General features: G+C 41.6%; 1 long non-coding RNA gene across 1 annotated transcript in view; it reads right to left on the minus strand.

The window, feature by feature from the left end:
- Positions 1–1,159: 1,159 nt before the first annotated feature.
- The window catches only part of LOC310681767, a 37,808-nt gene continuing 11,439 nt past the window's right edge, over positions 1,160–27,528 (minus strand). The window contains exons 2-3 of the long non-coding RNA XR_014513599.1: positions 17,220–17,355; positions 1,160–1,199 (exon numbers count right to left, since the gene is read on the minus strand). This is a non-coding gene — a long non-coding RNA (uncharacterized lncRNA). The remainder of the gene's footprint in view (positions 1,200–17,219; positions 17,356–27,528) is intronic.

The raw sequence follows: 27,528 nt of genomic DNA on the forward strand, positions 1-27,528 counted from the left end.
AGGGCCACGTTGAAATTTACCCCACAAGTTCCTCAATCCTGGATAAATTTGGGACATAAATAGAAAGCTGTCTTTGGCCATATTTGTCTGTGGACAATGTTTGACTTTGCTTTAGGCCTTGACATCTCTAAGGTGAAAGCTCTGTGTATCCTGCAGAGTTGGAAAGCAGTTCAGTTTGAAATCAGAAGTGTCAATAAGGACTGCGTTTGGAAAGAATGTCCTTCAGGGATTCGAGCATTTTGCAGGTGACGAAGTCAAGATTGGATGAAGGAGCTGAAGTCACATCTCTTGAAGGATGTGAAGATTTGGAAATAAATTATCTGCAAGCAGGGCTGGAGGGAGAAATTTGATTCAGGTCTCCTATGAAGCCTATTCAAATTTACACTTTATAAAACAAATCAAAATGCAGCTATCTTTTGAAATCCACACGTATCGGAATTTTGCTATGTAGTTTGTTAACCAATGTTTACAAAAATAGACATATCACAGGAAAGTGTGCATAAGAATGAATATTGCTGAAAACAACGTATATTTGGGGAAATTGCTTGCCAAAATGTGCATTAATCAGAACTGCATATAAAATGTATTTAATTAGAATGAATTTGCCCTTAAATGCTGATGAATTTGCATGGTTGTTGTTTTTTAATACAAATTTATGGGGGGGGGGGGATGCACAGAACTGAATTTCAGCTTGGAGAGGAGAGAAACTGGGAGGACCAATATCGACAGATCTTTCCACCCGTACCTGCAAGCTACGTAATGCATACAACAACCATATGTACCCACCATACTTATCTGTATATTGCCCAAAGTGTAAATATTACCAAATAACATTGTATCAAGAACAGATGCTTTCCTATTAAACTGCTGAGATTGAACAGGATAACGGCATTATTATCCTTCTACTGGTGTGTAACAGATGCAATAAATTTTGCCAGGATTCCCGAGTTGCAAAACAGCACACTTTTATGGAAAGATGGCCCATTCCTCAACATATATATACTAACCAGCTGTGGATTCAGTTGAGTTTTAATATGTTTGCTTTATTGCTAAACTTTCTGAGCAGACAAATAGGAAGCAAAACTAACAGGCTTTTTGTCAAGTGCCACGCAGCACAGCCTTGATGGAAGAGAATCCTTTTTATTATTATTATTCTCCAGTTGTTCTATGACATTCCCCACAGGTTTCTAAAGGCCATCCTTGGAAAGGAAAAACAAAAGAAATGAACAAATAAACAACACAATAAATCATCAAGCTGTAGCAGAAAAGAAAAGAAAAACTTTTAAGGTCTTGCAGAACATCTATTTGATGTGGCACGAGGGATGAGCTACAGAATGACTGTTTGCTGCCCCAAAATTTCAAATAAGTTTCCTTGCAATGATCACATATCTCTTGCTTTGCCTACCCACCGCTCGCCCTGCCCACAGCCACTTCACACCATAACCAAACCATGCTAATATTCTGTTCCCATTGACAGGACCAGGTTGGGGGGAGAACGCTGGGAGAGCCACAGGAAGGACAGTGTGAAAATGTGGGGCTTTGTTCCACATGTTAATAATCTTACAAAAGAAATAATAGTGTATTTCACACTGATATTCCAATCCTAAACATTTCCTCTAAAATAGATAGCGATAGATAGATAGATAGATAGATAGATAGACAGACAGACAGATAGATGATAGATAGATGATAGATAGATTTGTTTGCTTCTATGGAGTAAACATTCAAGCAAACATATTTTGGGTTCCAGCTAGGGATGGGCAAGACTTTTGATTCAGTTTTCATTGAAACCCAAACCCACCGGAGAGAATACATGAACTGAAACACAACTGTCCTTCAAAATCCGCACTTCTCTGAATTTTTTAACGCAATTCTCCAGCCACGCAGTGTGTACAAAAACGCAAATAGTAAGGTAAGTTTCCATAGCAATGTATATATTAGTGAAAATAATGTACACAATACATGTGAGTTATAAAAATGTGTGTATTAGGCAAAATTGCATAAAAGTGTGAATATTGGGATTAATTTGCACTAAAATGCTGGTGAATTTTCATGAGGATTTCTTCTGCCAAGTGATGGAAAAATGTAAGATTGAAAAATGAGAAACCAAAACCAACCGATTAACCCATCCCTATGTCATCCTTGTTTTAATTTCCAGGTTATGGCTTGGTTATAAATTGTAAGTGAAAAGTGTGTTTCTTTCAAATGACCAAGGGGGGGGGTCACCGTTTGTCAGGAACGGCAGAAGACAATGTTGCTGGGGTGAGGTGATTCTCTCTCAGATATGTGCTGTGGCAGCCTGATCTCCTACCCTATGTTAGTTTCCACTATGCTGGCTGGAGCTATTGAGATGTTTTGCCCAAAAGTTGAAAGGCACCAAGTTCATGAAGGCTTCCCTGTGTCCTATCACCTGCTTTAGCAACCTGCTCTGTATTCTGCAGTGGTCCTTCCCACTTTCTGCATTGGGAATGGCAGGGCAGCAGCAGAATTTGTAGTGAGCTGTGCTGGCTTTCAGAGGCAATCCCAACTGACTCTATAGTTTCATGCTAAGCCAAGAAGGTCTGGCATCTCCACATCTCCTAGCTTTAACATGAGAGCCTGAGAGCCAGGGCAAGCTGTCATTGCTGCTGCAAAGGACAAGATGGCACTACTCTATTGTCACGGTCCAGGTTACAGGCAGTCAGAGTCCCGGCTTGGTACGTTGGGACCAGGGTAGAGGTCGGGAAGCAGGAATCAGCAGTCTAGGCACAGCAGTCCAGAGTTCAAGAAGCCAAGAGTCCACGAATCAGGAAACCAGGAGTCAGGAAGCCAAGAGTCCAAGGGTCAGGAAACCAGGAGTCAGGAAGCTGAAGCACAGCTAGGTGGGTAGCGTGTTGCTGTAGCAAAGAGCCAGAGAGAACAGCTGGTCTTATATACCCCTCCTGGCCCTTGCCACCAGGTGCTATGAGTCTTCTGTCAAGCCTCATCTGTGCGGCTTCCAGGCCAAACTCAGGAAGGCCCCAGTCCTGTGAGGCCCTACCAATCACAGGGCCTGGCTCCTGCACGCACTCCTGACATCTATTGCACAACTAGTTTGGCAATTGAATCTTACTTCACTGCTGGTGATGGGATAACACTCCCACCATCCCTGAATATCAGCCATACTGGTCAGGTGTGATGGGAGTTGTCTTCTAGATGCTTTGGACTACATCACATGGGCCACCACTGCCTTATGGTGTGTGTTTTCCCTAGTGCATGGGCAATTGAGAAGCCATAAATCATGGAAGAAATGATTTGTAGAATGGATGAAAGGATAAACAGCCCTCATCCACCTTAAAGGTAATGTAAGTGCAATAAAAATTATGAACCCCACCCATGAGAATTTAACTTAACTTCCCTCCTACCTTTGATAAATGCAATTCATATCCTTTTTAACTGATGGAGAGTGGTTAAGAAAGAAAGAAAACATGTAGGAGGAATTTTCAGCACACACCACAAATGAACTCCTCGTGAAGCACAGCTTACATAAGTGCAATTCAAAGCTTTTGTGGATGCTGCTTGACAGTAGAGTCCAATTCATTTATAATCTTTCAAAACAAATTTAAACCAAAGGATTTCTCTCAACAAATACAATGTTGTAGGAATTAATGGAGACATGGAGTGTTTTCAGAGTCCAAAAATCCTTACTGAGCCTTATTCTAGTATTTATATTCTATTGTCAGATGACAATAGAAGAACACTGGATGATACGGGAAAAGCAGCTTGTTCTAGAAACACACAGAGACAGACTCGAACCCAAGTGCATAGCCAGTAAGGTAGGGATGATATAAACTAGATTCACCCTAGTGTCTTATCTTTAAAAACTTCTTACAGTGTAAGGCTGCCTGCCTCAAGCTTGAATTCTCCATATGTTTTGGACTATCATTCCCATTAGCCACAGCCAGCCTGGTCAATGGCAGGTATTATGAGAGCTGTTGTGGAACAACTTCAACACAGAAGTTTGGGGAAGACTGAGCATGATTCAAACAAGACTAAATACCATACTTTTCCATGTATAAGACCAGTGGTTTTTTTACTTTAAAATAAAGTTAAAAATTTGGGGGCATCTTATACACGGATAGTGCATGTGCCCATTTTCAAAATTTGCAATCTCCAAAAGTAGGGGGCGTCTTATACATGGGGGTGTCTTATACACGGAAAAATACGGTATATTTATGAATCAAACCAGTTAATGTGAAAGGGAGATATATCTAACTTTGATCTCTGCAGGCTGTTTGTTTAGAGCAAGTATACAAATGCCCTGAAGAAGGCATTTAAACAATCATTGTACATCTTGGACTGTTTTGACAACAAAATCCTATTTTTTTCCAGCATTTTGAGATACAATCCCATTTGGGAGCTCGATATCACAAGGTTGGGGAAGAATGGATATGGGTAAACATTATCAGGTTTTGAACAAGACTAAATCTATTCATAAATCAAAGCTACACTTTTACTTAGGAGGAAAAGCATTACTTTATTTGTGGAGCATAGGTAGTGAGCAATTTTCATGAAATTTTGTATTCCTCTTGAAAGAATTGCACTTCTTTTCCATTTCATCACTGCTGCTCTGATAAAAGTCCCAGACCTGCATTCTGCCTTCACCACATTGCTGCTGCTCCATGTGAAAGGTCACACTTCCCCCCAACATAGCAGATTACTTGCCATCCACCTCAGCTTTCTGATGGCGCTTTTGACTGCACTGGTGAAGCAGTTCTGGGGGAGAAGGATGGGCGGACAGGTTCACTAATGAACTGAACACAGAGACATTGTTCCTGATACAGAATGATAAAATAATCTTCTATGAAAAGTAAGAGCTATATGTTCAGTTGAGAGCCAGTGTGGTGTAGTGGTTGAGAGCGGTAGTCTTGTAATCTGGGGAACCGGGTTCGCGTCTCCGCTCCTCCACATGCAGCTGCTGGGTGACCTTGGGCCAGTCACACTTATTTGAAGTCTCTCAGCCCCACTCACCTCACAGAGTGTTTGTTGTGGGGGAGGAAGGGAAAGGAGAATGTTAGCCGCTTTGAGACTCCTTAAAGGGAGTGAAAGGCGGGATATCAAATCCAAACTCTTCTTCTTAACTTTGATCAGTTACTGTATTTCTTCTCCAAACACAGATAGACTTCATGCACATTTGCTTTCCCGTTCCTGAGTGATATCAGTCAGTGGCCTGTAGTTTGTAGGGCTATTTGTATGAGTAACGGTTTGGAAGATGGAGCCTCTAGGCCTCATGAAGACCACTTTGAACTAGAAGGAAACCACAGTGCACATATTTGAAAAGATCCTACAAGGAAGATCTCTTCTGTAAATAGTAATATAAGAAAGCAAATAATCCCCCAAGAATGGAAGAACATTCCTTTAACAAAGAGAAGCAAAGCTAGTAAAATAAATCAATCAACCCTATGGGAACACAAAGGCAACAAGGCCAAGATACCAGAATCCAGTGTAAAAGGAGGAGGAAGTAGTTTGGTTTAAACATTTCAGGAACTTGTAGTACCCACCAATGGTAGCACTGAGATTCTTAGTATGCATTGGTCCCAGCAAGTGTGGCTAATTGCCAGGGATGGTGGGATTTGTTCTTTTTGGTATCTGTCTGTCTTAAGAGACAATGGAGTGCACCTCCAGGGGTAATGTCAAACCGCAGGAGAATCACAGTGCCTGCTGTGGCTGTAGAGACCAATAACGCATAACTGTTCCTTCTGCATTGCTTTTTTTGCTGTATTAGCAGCATCAAAGTGACCTCCTTGGGATGCAAGCCAGGACAGTGTGTATGGAGGTCCTGGGCTTCCCAGACAACAAGACTGTCCTCCCAGTCTAACTGATATTGTTCAAAGGAAAGCAGAGCAATATGTCTGGCACCAGCTTGGGTGCAGGAATTGCTGGAAGGAGGCGTACAAGGCACCATCTAACCGTCTTAGGGACTCCACTCTGGATTTGGATAGGATTTACTCCTTAGTCTTTTCTCCTCCCAAAGAGGAGATTATTATTATTTTTTGTCTAATAATATCTATAGGGCCATGGATTCCAAACCCCCATCTTAATGTATAAGTATACCTGACACTGGTTAATGTCGTAGGATGCTGGGTAAGGTTACAAGAATTCTACTGCAAATAGTTATGCAATAACTTACCCCCAGAGAAACCTTCTGCATAATGCTAATTCCTGCTTAGATCTGCATGTCCTCTGTATTGTGGATGTTTCATATCCCTTTCAATACTCTCAGTTTTATTTAATCCATTCTATTATCACAGTGGATAGCCTTGCTATTCCTATAAATGACTTTCTAATGAATACAGCCCTATTTCAATTCTTGATTATTAAGCAGTCACAAGCTAACTTCTGATTACAAAGTTGAACATTTCCAAGCTTAAATGTAATAGTCTATAAGGAACAAAGCAATATCTGCAGAAAAGATTGTTTTGTCCACAAATTGTGACAGCCTCGCCAAACCAAGCCGATTTGCGCTGCGCTACTAATAGAGAACTGAAGATCTGCAATATGTATATATATTAAAACCAACCATGCTTTTAATTGCACTTTGGAATTACACTTAATTCCAGGCTTACTGGAAACAACAGGAGATTTCTGACAGTCTTTTAATTAGCTGTGAAAGAGGAAAGTTGGGAGTTTCTGAAACAAAGTAAGGAGCCAGAAATGAACTCTGCAACTTTAACATGATCTTAGAACAAAGTTTCTTATAATTCTTTTTGTTGCTGTTAGATATATATGTCAAATGGTGAAGTTCTTAAAACATTATATCACCATGCATGTCTGAATTCTACAAGTTGGTAAGTGCTGTGAGGCAGCCTACATACTATGGGAGGGATATGGGTCCTCAAAGGCAGTATGAAGAAAAAGCACCCGAATATGCCATAGACTGGGACACGGGTGGCACTGTGGTGTAAACCACTGAGCCTGGGGCTTGCCGATCAGAAGGTCAGCGGTTCAAATCCCCATGACGGGGTGAGCTCCCGTTGCTTGGTCCCTGCTCCTGCCAACCTAGCAGTTTGAAAGCACGTCAAAGTGCAAGTAGATAAATAGGTACTGCTCTAGCAGGAAGGTGAACGGCGTTCCGTATAGTTTGCATAATAAAAGGATGTTCCAGACCAGACTAGTCCAGCAGGTTTTCAGTCTTAAAACATGTAATTAAATAATATTTAAGTTCAATGCTTTGCACAGGTTTTCCCAAAAAGGCATTTAATGTAAAACAGGACAGTATGGACTTATGGGTAAACACATGTGAAAGTCACACAGACCAAAACCAGCCTGATTTGTCAACACCTACTTTGAAGTTCCAGGTTTGAATCTCATCTAAGTCCTGGATCCAATATTTTATTTACTTATTTGGAAAATTTATATCCTGCAGGGCTACAGCAAGTATAAAATAAATGGGGGGGGGGGAAGGTAAATTGAATAAAACATTAGGGGGCAGGTAAGCCCCACCCAGCATAATTCATCACAAGATGCGTTGCTCACACACCATTTGAATGACAATGCCTGTCAACCTGGGGGGCAGGCCCCACAAATACTTTATTGTGAGGGTAAAGGGACCTTGGCCCCCTAGGAGCTGGCTTCTATGGGAGCATGTTCACTCATTGATTTTAAGGATTCTGGTCCAAGCTTGGTAGTTTGTATGATCTATTAACAGTCTTGGTTTCCATGGATGAAGTAAAAGTATTCTTTTTGCATTATGTAAGATTGTCAATTACTATTTCCACCTCCCAAAGACAGTGAGCCTTAAATATTGATGACCCCTCCCTTTCCTTGTTTGATTGTAGTTGTGTGGAAGGGTACTTGAAAGGATTCCAAATTAAAACTGTGGCCACTTCATTTTTCTGTTCTTTGGATATATGATCCAATCAAGTGATATGGCAGATGATGTTTCCAACTGAAGCCACTTCCACCACAGTGGGTTTTTACCTGCACAATAGTCCAAATTTTCCACGTTACAGATTTTCCACAATGATACCATCAGTGAGATGAGCATGTGATGAGGCTAGGGATTGGGGATGAAGATATCAGAAGAAAGAGCAGGGCACAACTTAATGCCACTGTTACATTTTCAAGTTAGCATTTTGTTCAGACTGTTCTGTACCATTTATTGGAAGAGCATTTGAATTTTCTGGAAGATAACTGTATCAGCAGAAATATATATGCACACACACACACACACACACACACACACACACCACTGTTCCCTGGTGTTCTCTGATTGCTAATAAAATGTAGCCTCTGTAAATCTATAGCTGGGGATTATATATCTTGCCTGAATGAGAACACTATAGAAACCTATTTATCGAGGCCTCTAGGGGAAAGTTGCTAGCCTCAAACATGATTTAAAGGATTATAAAAAGTGATGCCCGCAATGGGCTATTTAATAGACATAAGCCCCTTAAAGTAATGATCCTGTTGACTGACTGACTGACTGGCTTTCTTCATTCAAAAACTGAACTTTTTTTCCAGTTCCTTTATGGACACTGCATATATTACTTAGCAATGCAACGCGCATACATATTTGCTGGATACATTGATTCCACTGCTGGTGTAACATGCGGAAATGTTTGCAAAAGAACTGTGTTTGTGTGTGCACTTGTCTAACTGTTACAATGCAATGATAGAAATTTTATTGGGCTGGTGTTAACAAAAACAAACACCAGCAGTCACTGGAGTGTATTTGCCTATTTGAGCCTGAAATTAAGTGCAAGAACTGCTCTGTATTTTCATAGGTAGAGAATTGTGTTTGCAGTTGATCCAATCAATGCTATCATCTAAAAATGAGAGAGCAAGCGGGAACAGCAGGCTGCAGATAGGCTTTTGCGGAATGATGAATCACTGTCCCTGAGAACCTATTCTGGCACGATCCCATGGGGCTACATGAAGTCCTTGGAGGCAGCAGGGGGTGGGACACACACAAACAGAAGCCAAACGAGAAAGAAACAAAAATGTATCTTTAATTCTGAAAGCATTTCAAATGCCAGTTTTTTTCTCTCAAGGGGGGAATATGGTCCCCAACTGTAAAAAGCAAAACCTTCTACTTTGCTTTTAGGTTTTGAGAAGCATTTTCCCCTTGAGAAAGGAATACCGACGTTCAAACATTTTGGGAATTAAAAATGCATTTATATCTACTCTGCTAGGACTGCTGCAGTGTTGTTTTTTATTGTCTTTTTCATTATCATCACTGCAATTGCAATATTTCTCTTGCTGCATTTTCATGCTTCTTCCTGTTTAACATAAATGATTTCTAGGTGAAATATGATTAGTTTGGAACTGCAGTTTACGTTTATATTCATTGAGAATGCTAATAAGCCCCAATCCTTATGACGTATGAATCTATCCCTGTAAGCTCCTTGTCTGTTTGCATCTCCACCTCTTGCTATGTCTATTCCAAGAAGACTAAACTTTAGCAGACACTGCTCCAAAGGGTGGTGAGCCACAACACTTTGGTACCTTGTGTCACATGTCACTATATGTGTCAGTCTTGAAAGTGGTACAGGGCATTTTCCTGTCTTTGCTGCATAAAAAGGTAAAGGTAAAGGACCCCTGGACACAGGTGGCACTGTGGGTTAAACCACAGAGCCTGGGGCTTGCCGATCAGAAGGTCAGTGGTTTGAATCCCTGCGACGGGGTGAGCTCCCGTTGTTCGGCCCTGCTCCTGCCAACCTAGCAGTTCGAAAGCACATCAAAGTGCAAGTAGATAAATAGGTACCACTCTGGCAGGAAGGTAAACAGTGTTTCCGTGCGCTGCTCTGGTTTGCAAGAAGCGGCTTAGTCATGACCCGGAAGCTGTAGGCCGGCTCCCTCGACCAATAAAACAAGATGAGTGCCGCAACCCCAGAGTTGTCCATGACTGGAACTAATGGTCAGGGGTCCCTTTACCTTTAAAGGACCCCCAACAGTTAAGTCTGGTTGTGAACGACTCTGGGGTTGCAGTGCTCATCTCACTTTACTGGCTGAGGGAGCCGATGTTTGTCCACAGACAGTTTTTCTGGGTCATGTGCTTCTGGCGCAATGAAACAACACCAACATCGCATCGAACAATGGGAGCTGACCCCGTTGTGGAGATTTAAACCTCCAACCTTCCGAACGGCAAGCTCAGTGGTTTAGACCACAGCACCACCTATATTACAAGTGTAAATCTTTTCCCATGTTCAGTTTGACAGACTACATTTTAAAACTGCTGTTGATGAGACCTGTTTATAGTATGGTTTATTTATATTCTGCTTTTTAGCCCAAAAACTCCTGAAGCAATGAACAACATTAATATAAGTGGATACAAAAATGTACAATAAATGTACACTATACAGGAGCTCAAGTGAGCAACTGGCGTTATTTAGCATTGTAGCTTGTGTATTTTATGTTTTGCTCTACAGATTTGGGACCTGCCTTGAATGCTGTGGGGAGACAAGGTAGGGAAATCTATATTTTATATAAAAAATATTATATATAATACAAAGGGAAATAAACTAAAGCAGAGCAAAATGTTGTAACTCTTCCACTACAATCATGGGAGACCATCCTGTCAACCACAAGAGCTCATAATTTCATATCTGGGTTGCTGCAGTGGCTAAGAGAACATACACTAATAAAAGGGGAGGAGGAAGGGTGACGGAAATGATAGAGTTCTCTTTTGATTCACTGTGCACTCATAGCCTTTCATGCTCTGTTTGTAGCTCTTCTGATCCACACACACAAAGGGAAGCTCTTGACTCAACAGGTGGGTGATCATATATCAGCTGTTCCCAGTTCAGCAGCAATGGGTTGCCCTCAAACAATTATTGACATAATGATAGCAATTAATTATATTGCAAACAATTAATGAAGCCAAAGGTTCCACTGACAAAAAAAAAAAATGCTTTCTGCTGGCATGAGATTGCATGATGTAAATTATTGTCTGGGAAGGTAGGGCTGGGAATGTCCTTCAACTGAAATCCTGGAAAGTCACTACCATCCATTGTGACAATACTAAGCTAGATGAACCAATTGTCTAACTCACCATAAGGTAGCTTCCTATGTTCCTATGAATTAGGAACTTTTGCAGATGCCTGAAAAAATACTGCTAGGGTTAAAAGGTAAAGGACCCCAGACAGTTAAGTCCAGTTGCAGATGACTCTGGGGTTGTGGCGCTCATCTCGCTTTACAGGCTGAAGGAGCCGACGTCTGTCTGCAGACAGTGTTTCCAAGTCATGTGGCCAGCATGACTAAGCCACTTCTGGCGAAACCAGAACAGCACACAGAAACGCTGTTTACCTTCCCACTGAAGTGGTACCTATTTATCTACTTGCACTTTTGGGCGTGATTTCAAACTGCTAGGTTGGCAGGAGCTGGGACCAAGCAACAAGAGCTCACCCCATCACGGGGATTCGAACCATCAACCTTCTGATCAGCAAGCCCAAGAGGCTCAGTGGTTTAGACCACAGCGCCACCCACGTGGGTTACATAACCTCATTTTACCCCTCTCGTATTTGTCCTGAACAGAAATCTCTACATACTCATCCAATTTCTGTTTTTGGCTGAATTCCATGGCAACTTAAGCATTTCATAGAATCATAGAATTGCAGAGTTGGAAGGGACCTTGAAGGTTATCTCGTCCAACTTTCTGTAATACAGGAATATCAACTAAAACATCTGTGGCAGATGTTAAAACCCCCCAGTGAAGGAGAGGTTTGTTGTCTAGCAGAGACTAATAACCAAGAAATGGGTAGCAAGCAAAATGAGTTATTCTTGAACAAGAATGGTGTCTCATTCACCTCGTGGTGCAGAAAAGAGCCTCCATCTACATGTTATATTTAGACATATAATAGTTTTACACAAACAGCTCAACACATACATTGAGAGGTTGCTTTGCCTCCCTGCCCAAAACCTCTGCAATTCAGAAATAGAAGACTAGTAAGATTGCATTAGTATTGCTCAATCTAAGCTTCACTGAGGTTCAGGTGGGGTTTGCAGTGCAGTACAAAAGCTGCCCTCGATCCTCTTCACATCCTAAGATGTCAGATACAGTGAAAAATGTTCTCATTATTTTACTCTCACAGAATCAGAGTGATTTGTGGAAGCCATTCTGGTTTCCAAGGTCCACTGCTGAATTTAGGTGAGCTAAACTCATTAGGTAGAATAACACCATTCTGCTCCAACTCAAAGCAGGCACTTCCACAATGATCCTTAAGCATAAGGCTGTTTCATAGCTTCAATTTAAGCATGCATAGACTTCTCCTGGGAGATTTTGCCAGACTTATGAATCTCTTTGGGTATCCTCTGATATTTCTCTGATGTTTTGCCTGAACAAAATCCCTAGATTCGCCTTGAAATATCCTTTTTGGCAAATTCAACTACACATGCAGTTGTGTTTCAGTTTGAAATAAAAATATGGGTTGAAATTAAAGGAACTCCACTCATGTGATGCTCCCATTGGAAGAAAGGCAAGAGCGGAGATGATTTATGTCAACTGTTCCTTCCTCTTGTAGGCCCCTATGAAGATTATCTGTGGGGTCTGAGGACCCTCTGCAAAAGTTTTTGGGGTGTGTGGGACAGGTGATTCTCAGCTCTTGGTCCTTCCACCTGTGGGACCCCTTGCAGAAAGGACATTCTGGATCCAGCTCACTGATCTAGCTTTATGCTGCCTTGATGTCTTCAAGAAGAAAAGCAACACATGAATGTAATCAATCAACCAAATAAGCCCTTGAATTTGCCTGGAATTGGATGATGGTTGTGCATTTCCCTAAGAGCCTGTTATAGGATAAGCATACAAAATGAGGAGCTTATGCTGGCAAGAGAACCTGAACTTTTCCATACCCAAAAAAAGCTAGTGCAGGAGGGACGAGGAGAAGGGCTTTCAAGGAGAGTAGGCAGGATCCATTTTAGAATATGCCAGACAAGCATATGCATAGTTTGCCCTGGGGTGTGGTCCAGAATAATGCTGAAGGCAAAGCTGTAGCTTATACATCTTTTATGATATCTTCAGGGGGGAAATGCATGATTTTTATAAGCTTTTCATCAAGGAAATGTACGGAGCTACAAAAGGGGCTTTCTCTGAGGTGTAGCATGATCATAAATGTTTGACCTGCCACTTGTTTGTTTATTTCTACAACTCAAAGGATATCTGAAAGGAAATCACATTTCAAAGGATATCTGAAAGGAAATCACATTATCCTTGGCTAGATGCATATTCCATATAAGAAGTCCTATAGAGGCCAAGATGAAGCAGGACATGAAAGATGGAGCTGCCATAAGTAACAGGAGGCCCGAGACAAGTGTTTCCTCAACTTGGATCTCCAGCTGTTTGGGCTACATTTCCCATCATCCCTGACCACTGGTCCTGCTAGCTAGGGATAATGAGAGTTGTAGTCCAAAAACAGTTGGAGACCCAAGTTGGAAAAACACTGCTCTGGGTATCCACAGGGGGGTGCAAGAGGAGAGTTGACACACATCCCAGATGAACCATAATTATCAGATCCTGATATACAAGGCAAAATGTATCACACCATTCTTCTCATTAAAATAGTTAGAAACTAGTCTGCTTACCCACCCACCTCATAAAAAAGTACATAGACATATATGTCCTTCTGTAATTGCAACTAATTTAATCTGCTGGCATCATTAAATTGTGTATGTCCCCCACTCCACATCACAGGGATTCCATGAAGCGAAGACCTGGGCAAACTGTGGCCCTCCAGAAGTTGTTGGACTCTAATTCCCATCAGCCCTACCCTGCATGGCCAATGGCCAGTGATAATAGAAGTTGTAGTCAAGCAACATCCAGAGGGCCAAAGGTTCCGGAGCCTGGCACTAGCAAAATCAGGAAAACCCAGGACATCATGATATAATGATGCAGATATCACTAGGGGAGGGAAGAAATTAATATGGGAACTGCTGTTTTCTATGACAGTCAACTGTTTGGCAAAGGTCAGCTGAATAAGGCATTGGCTTAAAGGTCAAACATGTAATGCGTCTTTGTGAAAAGGAGAATGTGTCGTAGTCTTGTTGCTGAGCAACAACGTGCAGAGCTCAGTGGAGTGGAAGACCAGACTAGAAGAGTCTCCAGAGGTGTACTTGCCTAAAGACAGAGTCAGCATCCTATGTCAGGTCCATAGGGAGAATAGCAATCTATGTTGTCAGGTGGTCCAGGAGTCAGGGAATCCGATGATCATGGGGTTAAGACAAGCAGGAAGTGGCAAGGAACTGCAAGCATTGTTTCCAACATCTGACTGCTGCTGGAAGCTCTACTTAAGAAGGCTGAAGCCAGCTGGTTCTCATCAGCGCCTTTTCCTTTGTCCTTGTAGACTAATCAGCTGCAGTTGGAGTCATTCCACCCTCTCTGCCTTCTCCCCTTCAGGTTGCTGCCCAGCAGACGAAGCTGACTCCTGGCCCATGACAGAATGTAAGATTTGCCTAGTGGATCAGACTAAGATCCAGCATTTTATCTCCCAACAGTAGCTAGTTAATCCCTCAGGGATGTCCGAATGGAAAATAACGGTGTGACAGTAATGCATCCATGTGCATTTTACAGAAAACACTCATGAGAAGAAAGCCTCTCCTCCTTGCGGAGGGGAGGGATTGTGAGCTGGAGCCGATTCCCACGTCACGCAGGGGGTGTTCTGCCCCCTGCCCTGACATCATCGCTGGCACGCCACGCCTCCCAGTTGGGCACCCAATCGGGTGACACTGCGGGGGCGTGGACTAGCCACTCAAATGCTGCCGTGCCAGCTCTCTCCGCCATTGTGCTGCTGATTTTCAATACCTTCTCACATGCTGTAATCAATGAAAGTGGCCTTTTCTAGCCCATTAACCTAATATACTGTGTCCACGTGTCTTTATTATTCCCAAGCGGGGGACGGGTCCTCGAATCACAAGCACTAGATTCCTGTCCACTCCTTCCAGCTTATCAAAGGAAATGTAAAGTAAGTTGCAATTTAATAAAAATGAAGTGCTGTTTTAGCAGTAAAATTACAGCAAGCCCTGTGATTTAAATGGTTTGTTATTAATTTCCTTTTTACAGTAGCACACAGTAGCCAAAGAAACCTCTCACATGCTTAGGCTGGCTCCAGCAGCAGTAGTGCCACTCCCAAACAGAGTTTGGATCTGGAGTACTTACACCAGTGTAAATTATGCAAGCTTCCCATACTTAGCATCGCCCCCTACATTACTACTCTATTTTCTGTTGGTAGCATTGAAGTCTTGTTCTTTTTCTTTCTTTCTTTGTGCTTGCTTTTGGCCTCAGAAAGGGGCACACAAGGAATTTAAACAAGTACCTGGTGAATGGTTCAAACCATAAAACAATGCTTTTAATTTTAAGAACAGGAGTAAGAAGAAGAAGTGACAAATCTGAACATGTTCCAGACTGCGATCTTTGCCCTGGGTTACTTGAAATGAAATTTTCTGCATTGTTTAAGCTGTAAACCCAACAATTTGGTCTTGGTGTTCCTGTAAAGCTATATACCAGGAGAGCTATGATTCTCTCTTTATGGATCAAAGTCACATTTTAATATAACACAGTGCACTGGAACTGTACTCAGTTATAACATTCATTCCCTGGACTATCTGAATCACTTTTATCAACCTTTCTCCTTGTCGCTTAGGCTGAGCAAGCTCCAGTATTTCTTAAGTGACTTCAGCAATATCTCTTCCAGAAGCTTGTTGACTTACAACAGCTTAAAACAGAATTATCTCTGGAGGCCTGTAGGAATAAGAACTATGAACCCAACAGCAGTTTGGACTTTCATTTCTTATATAAAGTAAAGGCATCATATTTGGGATGTTTACAGGGACTGGGGTATAAGGAGATGCTGTAAGCAAAATGAATGGCCTTTTAGCTGAGTACTGTCAATTGAGTCAGAGCAATCTTCTCAAATCTTATGCAAAAAGACGGTAGACTGGCTGCTCAAGAGACTTTAATACGTGATGCTGCAAGTGTAGTCTAGGGTTGCCATCTTTAATCTGGAAATTTTTAATGAACGGTGAAACATTTCAGAATTTTGCGTTGGTTCCTAATGGCTGGGTACCAATCCCCTCAGCTTCCAGTCTCTCATTCACCACCACCCCTGAACACTTTTGCAAACTTATCAAGATGTGAGGGGGACTGAAGAGGAGGGGAAAGAGCAGTCAAGGCTAAATATGGGGGGAAATTGGTGATGATAGGCATTTGTATGCTGTTCACATTTAAACATGAACCTCCCAAATTTTCACTTTCTGAAACAATATGCAGCCATCCTTTGAAATTTGCACTTCTCTGAATTTTGCAATGCACTTCTCTAGCCAAGCAATGTGTACAAAATGCATTGTAGTCAAGTAAAAATATTAGTAACAATAACACACAAAAATCCATTATGTTAGGGAGAATAACTTTGCAAAAATATGCATGTTAGAAAAAATTCACATTAAAATGCTGAGGAAATTTCATGATGACTTTTTTTTTTAAAAAAAATCAAATTCATGTGGAAGTATGGATAACTGAATTTAAGATTGGAAAAATGAGAAACTAAGAGGAATCAAAACTGGCATAATTGTCCATCCTTACCCATAGCATAAAGTTCTCTGGGCAGCTTAAAGTAAATAATGAAATACCATATGTATATGAAATAGAATTTCTACATTTTTTCCTGAAACCATGAATTGTGGTAATTGGATGGGGTTTTTTGGCGGGGTGGGTGGGTCTATACCCACTAACCAAGGGGAAGAAAAATCCACAGTTCATGGAGTTCAGCCATATTTGTTCAGTGAAGGCTTTATAGCATGTTCATTGCAGGCATTGTTCACTCGAGAAATGTAGTTTAGATTCCATTTTATTATTAGGAATTAAAAATTATACATTCAAATGCTGTTGTTGACAGTCAAGGTTTTGAGCATCTATATTTTTATTGCAGAAATCTAGAAATTAAGGGGGAAACATCTGCAAATTCAAATATTTTGAGAAAATACCCATCCTAAAGGGACAATTTGAAGCAAATGTGGAGTTCTGTCTTCAGATGAATTGCCTGAATAATTTAGAGAAGCCCCCCCCAAAAAAGCTTTCAGAAGATTAGACAAATTAATTGGACAGGGTCTCTGTATCCCTAAATAAAGGCCTTGGGAAGTAAACAACTGAATAAAAATGCAATTTCTACACACAAATGTCAGCCAACTAGACATTGCAGCAAATGTGTAGGAGTTGCCAGAGATAGCAGCTGTCTGATTCCTTCTTTTCACTCATAATGCCTAGCAGAACTTACCTCATGTTGTGACATCATGAAGTTCTCCCCACCACCACCATGGCCATCACCATCTGCAGCCAATGATGCAGAGTGTGGGTGAGGAAATGCAGACTAATGTGCGTTTCACAACACATGGTAAATTCTTTCAGGCATTCTGAGAGAAGAAGGGTGAATTAAACACATGGTCACCATTTGGGGCACATGTTTATTACAATGCGTAGTTTGACTGCACGTTTTTGTTTTCTGGGAAATGCTTTATCTCCCTGGAAGACCGGATTTGCTTGCTCACTTTTTATAACTTCAAACTTTCCTAGCGGATTTCTATCAAAATGAATTCCAGCTTTTAGCCATTAAAGCTTGCAGACCTTCTGCTGCTGAGCACCTGTGCCTAGGTCTTTTTGACCCAAGAGGAAGATAAACCTTTTAAATGGAGGTTTCTGTGCCATCAAACTCAGCCACTCAGCAATTTTATTGCCTCTTTTGTAGGTAGACTTGGGAAGCTGGTGTTTCTGTCAATATAAACAGCAGAGACTGCCTGGCTCCAGTTTCATTTTGAGCTGGGATGAGGGAGGTATGCTGGTGTATCTTCAGCTGAGCTGGAATGTGAGACTTATGCTAGCATAGCTGTGCCATGTATTGGCTGTTTGAGCTAGAGATCCATGGGATCTTAAAAGAATCCCAGTGGATCTTGGGCTTGGATTGCTTCCTGAGATAGAAAGAGGGCTTTGCCATCAGGTTCTGAGAGACTTGAGAGCGTCTGTATTGTCAGATGAGACAATACAGAACAATGCTGTATCATCCATGCTGTTTCAAGCCACAGGTGATTACTCATGAAAACCAACCATGTCTTCCTTTATGGTGAGTTATAAGGGAGTAACTACCAAAAATGCTCTTAAAAATACAGTGGCTGATCAAACACACACACACACACACACACAGAGAGAGAGAGAGAGAGAGAGAGAGAGAGAGAGATTATGTGTGCAAAAGATTCACTTGAAGAGTATACAGTGACAAAGCGTGTTCTCCCTAAAATGAGAGCACGTGTTGCAGTAGGGTCTGCCAGGCCAACCCTCTGTTGCCAGGCAGGTTAAATGGTTATTGCCTGAAGCAATGATTGGATGACCGGGTTGCTCGGGCAAATTGCATGTTGCAAATTGGGTGGGTGGGAACAAAGGCTTTAAATATTGGGGGCACACTGCTTTTGCTTTCTCTTTCGCAGAGTGCATTGGATCACCCGCCCGCCCTGTGTTCTGGTTGATCTTGCTATGCCTGTCATGGGGTCATCTGCCATTGGGGCAGGGGCCTAGTAGGAATTTTGTCCATTTGGCTGATTGGCTGGCACCATTTGGTTTTTGCCTACCACTTAGCAATTCGTCACAACTTGTAAGGTTGCAGTTAGGCATTGGTTATAAAAATTGGTGGAGGAGGGGTCAGGATAGGCTGTGCCCTCCAATGGTGGTGTGGAAGGGAATTCCGTTAAAGGAATCCTGGGGCTTGCCATGATTTCGTCCAATCCCTGAAATGGTACCAGGGCCGGCAAGCCTCGGGGAGCTGGTTGGGTGAGCGGTGAGGGACTGTTGCTCAGCTCAACTGATCCCCAACATTGTTTTCCCTTCACTGGCTTCTAAGGGAGTTCAGAAAGTCAGTTCTGTCCCAGGCGGGGGGACAGATAGTCATAACCAATGCCTAAGCAATCACTCACAGATTATGTATTTTAATAAAGTTGTGGCCAAAATTATGCCAAAAACCTTAAACAAAAATTACGTCTGATTTGTGAATTATTTTGAGGGGACCTCCACACGCAAACAGAAGAGATTACAACCAAAGCAGCCAAGTGGTGCTCCTTAAAAACTCCTCAGCTGCGGTGAAGAATAGCTAAAACAAACAGAGGATATATAGATAATGCAGCAACTTCAGGTAACTGAGCTATTATAAAACACAGTAACTTGTAGTTCACTCCAGGTAGTAATCAGCTTGGGGAAAGCTGCCATATAATCTCATGGGTAGGAGGTTATTTGTAGATTTTCCCAAGGAACTGAAAAGGGGTGGGGGGAGAGAAAGAAACTACTCTCAAGTTATTATAATGCTTTTGCCAATACATTATATTGCTTGGTTGCTGCTCAGCCTGAGGGAGACTTGCTTGACTATTCTCTAGGAAGTCTTTCTTAGGCCAGCAGCCGTAGTCTTCAATTATTTCCTTTTTTATTAGTTGTCTCCCCAGAGAAGGCAACCACAAAGCGTTGGGGAGAGAGATTGCACCAAAATAAGAAAAGAGGAGCTCATATATTGTATCAAATCATATCACATCATATTTACTACTGGCAGCTAAATTGGAACTGGCAAAGAAGAAGAAATAAACTTGAGACATATCTCTTCAGCAATCCACAGCTACAGGAAAATGTGAGGTTTCCTCACACTTGAAAAGAAAAACAACACCCCAACAAATCAAAGGAAATTTACGAGGATCTGTACCAAGAAGGGTTCAGTTCACCCTGAGACTATTCATCTTCCTCATCCCCCCCCCATTTTTGTCAGTCAACAATGTTGGAAACTGGAAAATGTAAAACTATTGATGCCATAGGCATCTTTGAGAATGTGTGAGTAAGAGAAAACAAGTAAAATAAGGAATTAAAAGATGGGTTTGATTTTGCAGCTAGAGAGTAAAGTTAAGTTGACAAGAAAATAGGAAACTGTCTTAAACAGGGTCAGACCATAAGTCCATGTACCTCAGTATTGTGTAGTCTGTCTAAGGTGAGGAAATTGTGATTTGGGACAACTGGGATTTACTGTTCTTCATAATATCCTAATACACCATCTTTGAATTTCCCTTGTTATGACATAATCTACATGCATTTTTTGGGAATTTGGTACAGTGCATAAAATAGTTTGTGCAGGGGGTAAGATTTATTGAGAAATAAAAGTAAATACTGTACAACAAACATAGCTGTGTTATCAATACATTTAAGTTGAATGAACCAAAATACAAAGCATGAATATACCCATATACAGAAAAGTACAGTACATAGAATTACATACAATGCCTGGATGCCTGGAACAATATTGAACATAAATAAATAAATGTTCTGGTTTGTCCAGAATCCTATACATTCTGCTGGTCAGGAAGTATGTCAGGAAGTTTCCTTAATGTCACAGAATCTGCTTCATTCATAAGGTCATAAATTAGGTAACACCCAGTACTTTTTTTTTTTTTTTTTAGAAAAAGGGGTGCCAGAACACATCAGTAACTTCTTCCTTGTTCTCTTACAATGGCAATGGTGCTCACCTGAGAGGTGCCCAAACTGAGTTCTGGAGAGTTTTGGCTGAAAAAAGCCCTGGTAACACCCAACCACTTAAGTAGCCCCAAACCAATACAATCCCGACCATATATGGCTTAATGTGCAATGAGCAAGCAGATATATTTATTTTATGTCCTATTCCAAATGGAGCTCATGGTGAGAAATGTGGCATTTTCCATCTTTACAACAACTCTATGAGGTAGGTTAAGAGGACAGAGAGTAATGATATTAAATGCATTTTATACGTTCCTTAAGCCAAATGCTACACCCAAACATTAGTGAAGCACACAACTCTAATTTCTCATCTGTGCATTAGTCTGGAAGTTATGGGGTGGATGAGGTTGGTTCATATCATAATTCACAAAGACAGAATTCTACGGATGCATCATTATCATCATCTGCTAATTTTGTTGATTGGTTAATCCTGGTCACAACTAGGTGGCTTGAAACACAAAACATGTACAGTGGTACCTCGGGATACATACGCTTCAGGTTACATACGCTTCAGGTTACAGACTCCGTGTCAGGGAACTGCCATCGGAGCTGGAGGCGGAAAGAAGGCTCCAGAGGGATGCCGGAGAGGGTCCCAGTAGGGAGAGAGGCAGCCCATCCGCTGGGGAAGGAAATCAGCGTAACACCAGTGGAGAAGGGGGGCAGATGGGGGAATCAGAGAGGTGGCTCCAGGACTCCTCGCCGGAGACCAGCGGAGAAAGTATGAGTACTCCGCTGCCCACACCCTTTGCACAGAAGACTTCCGCGCAGGGAGACTAGGAGAAGACTGGGCGTCAAACAGCTTTTATGCTGGAAGAGGTTCAAGAAACGCCCACTAACGGATTCTGCCAGCGACTGAGGCAGCCACGAAACTTGAGGCTGTCCAGACAGAAAGGGTTCAACCAGGTAACCCAGCCAGGAGTGGCGGCAACTTACACACGAGCAACCCCTAGAACCATTACACTCTGCTAACCCAGAAACAGTGCTTCAGGTTAAGAACTTTGCTTCAGGATAAGAACAGAAATTGTGCTCGGCAGTGCGGCGGCAGCAGGAGGCCCCATTAGCTAAAGTGGTGCTTCAGGTTAAGAACAGTTTGAGGTTAAGAAGGGACCTCTGGAACGAATTAAGCACTTAACCTGAGGTACCACTGTATCGTAATACAGATCCATGTTCTAAATTCAGCGTTTTACAATAAAACACATATGTGACATGACATACTTGGGTGCACACATACTACACCTCTACTGAAGAAACTGCACTGGTTGCCAATCAACTTCTAGGTGATGTTCAAGGTCTTATTACTAACATAACAACTTGGGACCAGGCTAAGTGTCAACCACTTAGATCAACAGGAAATTTTGCTCATGGCACCTTGCCTTACAGAATATCGCAGGGTGGTGACCTAAAACAGGCATTTTCTGTTATTGCCCCATGCGGTCTGGAATGCACTTCCACCTGCTGTATGTATCAGACGTTTCTGATGTCTTTTATGAATTTATATTTTTGCCCAGGTTTTCCCCAACCCCTTAGACTGCACCTTGTTTATAACTGAGTTTCTGTTTTTATCACAGCATTTAATGTTCACACCCTGATACTGTTTTCTTGTTTTTATGCCATAGTTTTGTCTACGACGTCAGAGGTTTTAAAATACTGAGCAGTTTAGAAAGCTTTTCAATAAATAAATGCCCAACATCTATGGATTCGCCTTTGCATTCATGCAAGATACATGTTTGTGAGATTATTCTCATTCATTGCACTGGATGGGTTTGTGAGAAGATTTTGAAGTGCACCACATGGAGATAACCCCATCCCTACCCTTGCATGCATATATGTCTGAGTCATAAAACTGAGCCATTGTGACCACATTTTTAACCCCTTGGGCACATCGGATATTCACACAGCTAGCGAGAAGAATGACGGATAGCTGCTGCTGTTTGAGTTTCAGATCTCAGAGAATTCCCACTTCCCCAGCCATAAGCCACTCAGCTGTACGGTATAATGCAACACACATTCATAAAGCACCTTCCGCGGAGAGCATCTGAAGGTACACGTACAGGAGAATAAATCACAAAACTAAATAGGACTGCCTGAAACGCTCGAGAGAACAAGAATGTCTTCAAACAGGGATATCGAAGTGGCAGGGAATTCAACAGCCTCAGGAGAAAGGCTGGGGGGGGGGGGGAATGACAAGCCACTTCTAGTCTGTATTTAGAAGCTGTTATAAATCAGCACAAGAGGAATACGCAGGTTACAAGCAGAGGGAGACAACATTTAGTTCAAGGCCAGGGACGTGTAAATTATTATGAGATGGAGGCGTACACATTTAAAAATCACTTCAGCATGATGGGAAACTCAGGCAGTGTTTGAAAAGGCTAGAGAAATATGATGACAGTGTTGCATGCCACCAAATAACCTTGCCACACAATTCTGTCATTGTGGTTTGGTAGTGTTGTCATCCCCCCCCCCCCCCGTTCCATTTCTGGTTTACTCCTATAAAAATGTCGAGTAACCTCAAAACCATTTCAGTTCATTGTGTCATGCCCTGTAGAATACTTTTGAAGTCATCGGTTTCCAGTTGAGGTCAGGGATTAACGATGTCCCTTTGACTGCAGGTTAGTAGAGATAAGGGTATTCTAGGAATCTGCTTTCAGTTTCCACATAAAGGAATTTGAACTCCTTTTAAAGCTTCAGTCATAAAATTCTTGTCAGGTAGTATGTTGGATCCATTATTCAAAGTGCCTGTTTAATACCTGGATAAAATAAAAATAAAAAGGGCCTGATGCTTCAGGTTAGTAGAGGTAATGGTAAAGGACCCCTGGACGGTTAAGTCCTGTCAAATGGTGTTTCCATGCACTCCGGTTTCCATCAGGGTGTCCCGTTGTGCCATAAGTGGTTTAGTCATGCTGGCCACATGACCTGGAAAGCTGTCTGTGGACAAACACTGGCCTGAAAGCAAGCTGAGCGCAGCAACCTCAAAGTCACCTTTGACTGGACTTAAGCATCCAGGGGTCCTTTACCTTTACCTGCAGGCCAGTAGACCCATCTGGTCCAGTGTCCTGTTCTCGCAGTGGCCAGCTAGATTCCTATGGGATACCTGCAAACAGGACTCAAGCACAAGAGCACTCTCCCCTCTTGTAGTTTCTAGCAACTGGTTTTCAAATGCACATTCCAAAGGAGACAGCATGGCCACTAGGCCTAGTAGCCTTTATAGCCACATTCTCCTTGAATTTCTTTAATCCTCTTTTAAAGCCATCCATATTGATGGCCATCACTGCTTCCCATAGGAGGGAATTCCATCATTTTACTATGCGCTGTGTGAAATAAATACTTTCTTTTAACTGTATTTTTTTAAAAATGGTTTTATGAGGTTTAAGAACACCAACACCAACCAACAAAAACATCAACTCTTATTACATATATCCTACTTTATGCTCCATAGAGCCGTTGACTTCCGTCCTTCCCTTCTACAAGTTTTCCTATTCCAATCCATAATTCACAGTTTCTTTAATTAAAAAATTACACCATGACATAAGATTTACTTCAATCCTGCCAACATTTTCATATTTGTACAGTTCTCACTTATATAAACCATAAATTTACCCCATTCTTTTTGGTACTTCGTCTCGTCCTGATTGCGAATTCTGTGTGTCAATTTAGCCATTTCAGCGTATTCGACCAGCTTTATCTGCCATTCTCTTATCGTCGGCATCTCCTGTAGCTAATGGAATCTTTTAACTGTATTTAATCTTCCAACATTAATCTTCACTGGATGTCCATGAGGGAGAAAAACTTTTCTCTGCTTACTTTCTTTGTGTCATGCGTCATTTTTAAAAATTCTGTCATGTCACCTCTTACTCACTTTTTCTCTAAACTCAAAACTAAAAGCCCCAAAATGCTGCAACCTTTCCCCACAGAGGAGTTGCTACAGCCCCTTGATCATTTTGCTTGCTTGCCTTGGTTCGGTGAGACAATCAGAACTACAGTGGTACCTCAGGTTAAGAACTTAATTCGTTCCGGAGGCCCATTCTTAACCTGAAACTGTTCTTAACCTGAGGTACCACTTTAGCTAATGGGGCCTCCCGCTGCCACCGCACCACCACCGCACAATTTCTGTTCTTATCCTGAAGCAAAGTTATTAACCTGAGGTACTATTTCTGGGGTAGCGGAGTCTGTAACATGAAGCATGTGTAAACCGAGGTACCACTGTATACAGTATTCTAGGCGAGAGGTGGTGAATTGAAGAAGGTTGATAAAATATATAATTTTGTATTTATTCGGGTATGTTTCTTTTTTGTTTTTCCTCTCTCTCTCCATTATTTTCCTTTTTATTATTTTGCTCTTTTTAGATATTAGCTTTGTTTGTTTTTTATTGTATTATATGCTCCGATCTGTGCCCCATAAGCACGGAATGTCTTTGCCCAGCGGCGATGTGCCCCATAGATTGTTGCAAAATAGTGGGCAAGGTTTTGCCCAGTATCCTCTCTGTGCAATGGGCTCATGGGAAAAAGCTGCCCCATGAGCCCTTGCAAAGGGAAGGGGAAAACCTATATAAGACTGCTTCCCCTGGAGGTCAGAGCCATTTTGCTTTGGGAGCTTCCCACCCACCCATAGTCTAGAGCCTTCACTGAACACTGTGCTATGGGCCTTTCTTAATGAATGACCTTTTACTTATTGTCCATCTTGTGGGAATGTTCAGGGATGCAGGAAAGGATATATTGTCTGATTATATCCTTATCCAACTTGTGTTAACAAGTTCCACAATTTTAGCAGAGTAACATTCCCTTCTTTTAGACTTGCAGAGGATTTGTTTGCTCAGGCTCACTAAAGCCTCTATAATAACTATTCTGGTATTTTCCCCTTATTCCCTCATAAAAGATAAGACACAACACAGTCTTCTACAAAAGCATAAAAAGAGTTTACTCACATTCTGTTCACAATCGGATCCCAGAAGGCAGACTTAGCTTAGAAAAGTAACATACACTTGGAAACTATTCCATAAGAAGAAAGTCCCTTTGTCCTCTCTTGGCTGGAAGCCAAGAGGGCATCTTTGGCTAAGCAGATGTTGTTTCTTCAATGCATGTGGTGAAAGAGATGGAGATGGCTGCCCTGCCCTGTGCTTTTGTCATTACCTGCACAGGTGAGGCCACACCCACCTCTAGTCACATGCAGAGGAAGTCTGTCCCAGCCCAGAAGGAAACAGGAAGTTTACCTGCTGGTTTGACAAACATTCCTCCCCATGTGCAAACATGTTCACTCTAGGAATGTTGTACTTGACTGCTCTTGTGTTTCACATCCCACATATCTCTCACTTACTTCATCCCTGTTTTGAATACAGAAGAAACTGTCTTCAGTTTTGTGAAGTTTTAGTGGACTGTTTCTGGGATGTCCTTCCCTTTGAGAAGAACTGCTGCCTGCTGGAGTCCCATTTCTAATATATTTGAGTCACTGTCAGAGCATATAGGCCAGAGAGATATCATCTTTCATATCAGCATCTGACATTTTACAGCTTTTGCTAGTTCACCCTGAAAGGCACTAGGAGACAACGGGGTTTGCTTTTTATTAATACAAGATGTCACCAGTGGAACAAGCCACCAGATATAGCACTGACTGAATGCCAAATCAACTACAGAAAACCCACACAAGAGAGGCAGCCTTCTCTCACACACACTTTCTGTGTTTATTACTGCCATTATTCACCATTTCATTCAGATAAGTTATCTAAACATTGCAGATGCAGTCCAATATGTATATCCTTGGAGACCTTTCTGAGAATTGCTCTTGAGGTGACCAGTAGATTTATTACTGAACATGTGGTTTAAGAATGCTATTTCAGGTTTCAGTGGCAAGCGACAGGAAAAGAAACAGTGGAAGATTCAGTGGAAGGATCCACAGGATGGTTCAAAGGTTTGTTCTGCATCGGTTGAAGATAAAATTTTAGCAATGCAGTGTATTTTCATAGCATTTGTGGAGATCTATTATTCTTTTATGCCTCAGAATGACCGTAGGTGGCAAAAGTTTGCATTCTAAACCACACAGGGATCATCTTAGTGAAATTTGGGATTCAATTTTCCTATAAATAAGTGTTGCTCAGGAATCATCACATGTGGAGTAGGACAAGACCTGCTAAGGAAAATAATTTATTTATGTATGCTACAACGGTGGCAAGAGTCTTGATTGCACAAGGATGGAAGAATGAGGAAACCACGACAAAAGAACAGTGGCAAGAGAAATTGATGAACTATGCAGAACTGGCGAAATTGACATGCAAATTACGAGACAAGGACAACTGTGACTTTAAAGAAGAATGGGAACCTTTTACAAATTATTTAATAAGACAACAAAATGAATTGGACTCCTTGGCAGGTTTTGAATAAACATACACAAGTTTATTGAGGGTTAACATAGTAAATAGATAATATAAGGATGTATACAATTTTATAATATGCAGAAGTTAACATTGGTTGAGAAATCAGAGAAGCTGAGGGAAGTCATGGGGGGGAGGAGGGAAGGTTTGTTGGGGAGGTGGGAGGGGGAAAATGGGGGGGAATAATGAAGATGACTTGTTTTGATAATTTGTTATGTTGAAACTGTTAATGAAAATTTATATAAAAAAAGGAATCATCAAATGTGGTATTGTATCAATGTTACATAAATGGTACCCCTGACTTGAGGACCAAAGTCTTATCAGGATTGTCTCATGTGCAGGTAATTTCTTCATCAGTTCCAGATTCCTAATGGGAATCTGATGAGAGACAGAAGACACTCATAGCACAGGTTGCGTATATAAATGAGCAGGTTGCAGAACCCATCAAAGAATTTTGCCTAGCTTTCTATTATTATTCAGCTTTGTGTATTTATTATTAACTTTGCTTCTCTCAAAAATATTTGGATGTATCACCTAAGTACGAACCTCCAAATGCATCTCAACATTTTGGTGTAGGCTCAATGTGATGGCTACTTTAGGTTAATCTCAATCATACTATGCCCACAAAAGCAGATGTTAGTAGGAGGGACTCAGAATCCGAAGTCTCTGCTGAGGG

The sequence above is a fragment of the Podarcis tiliguerta genome (assembly GCF_965153285.1).
Source record: "Podarcis tiliguerta genome assembly, chromosome: 7".
NCBI lineage: Eukaryota > Metazoa > Chordata > Lepidosauria > Squamata > Lacertidae > Podarcis > Podarcis tiliguerta.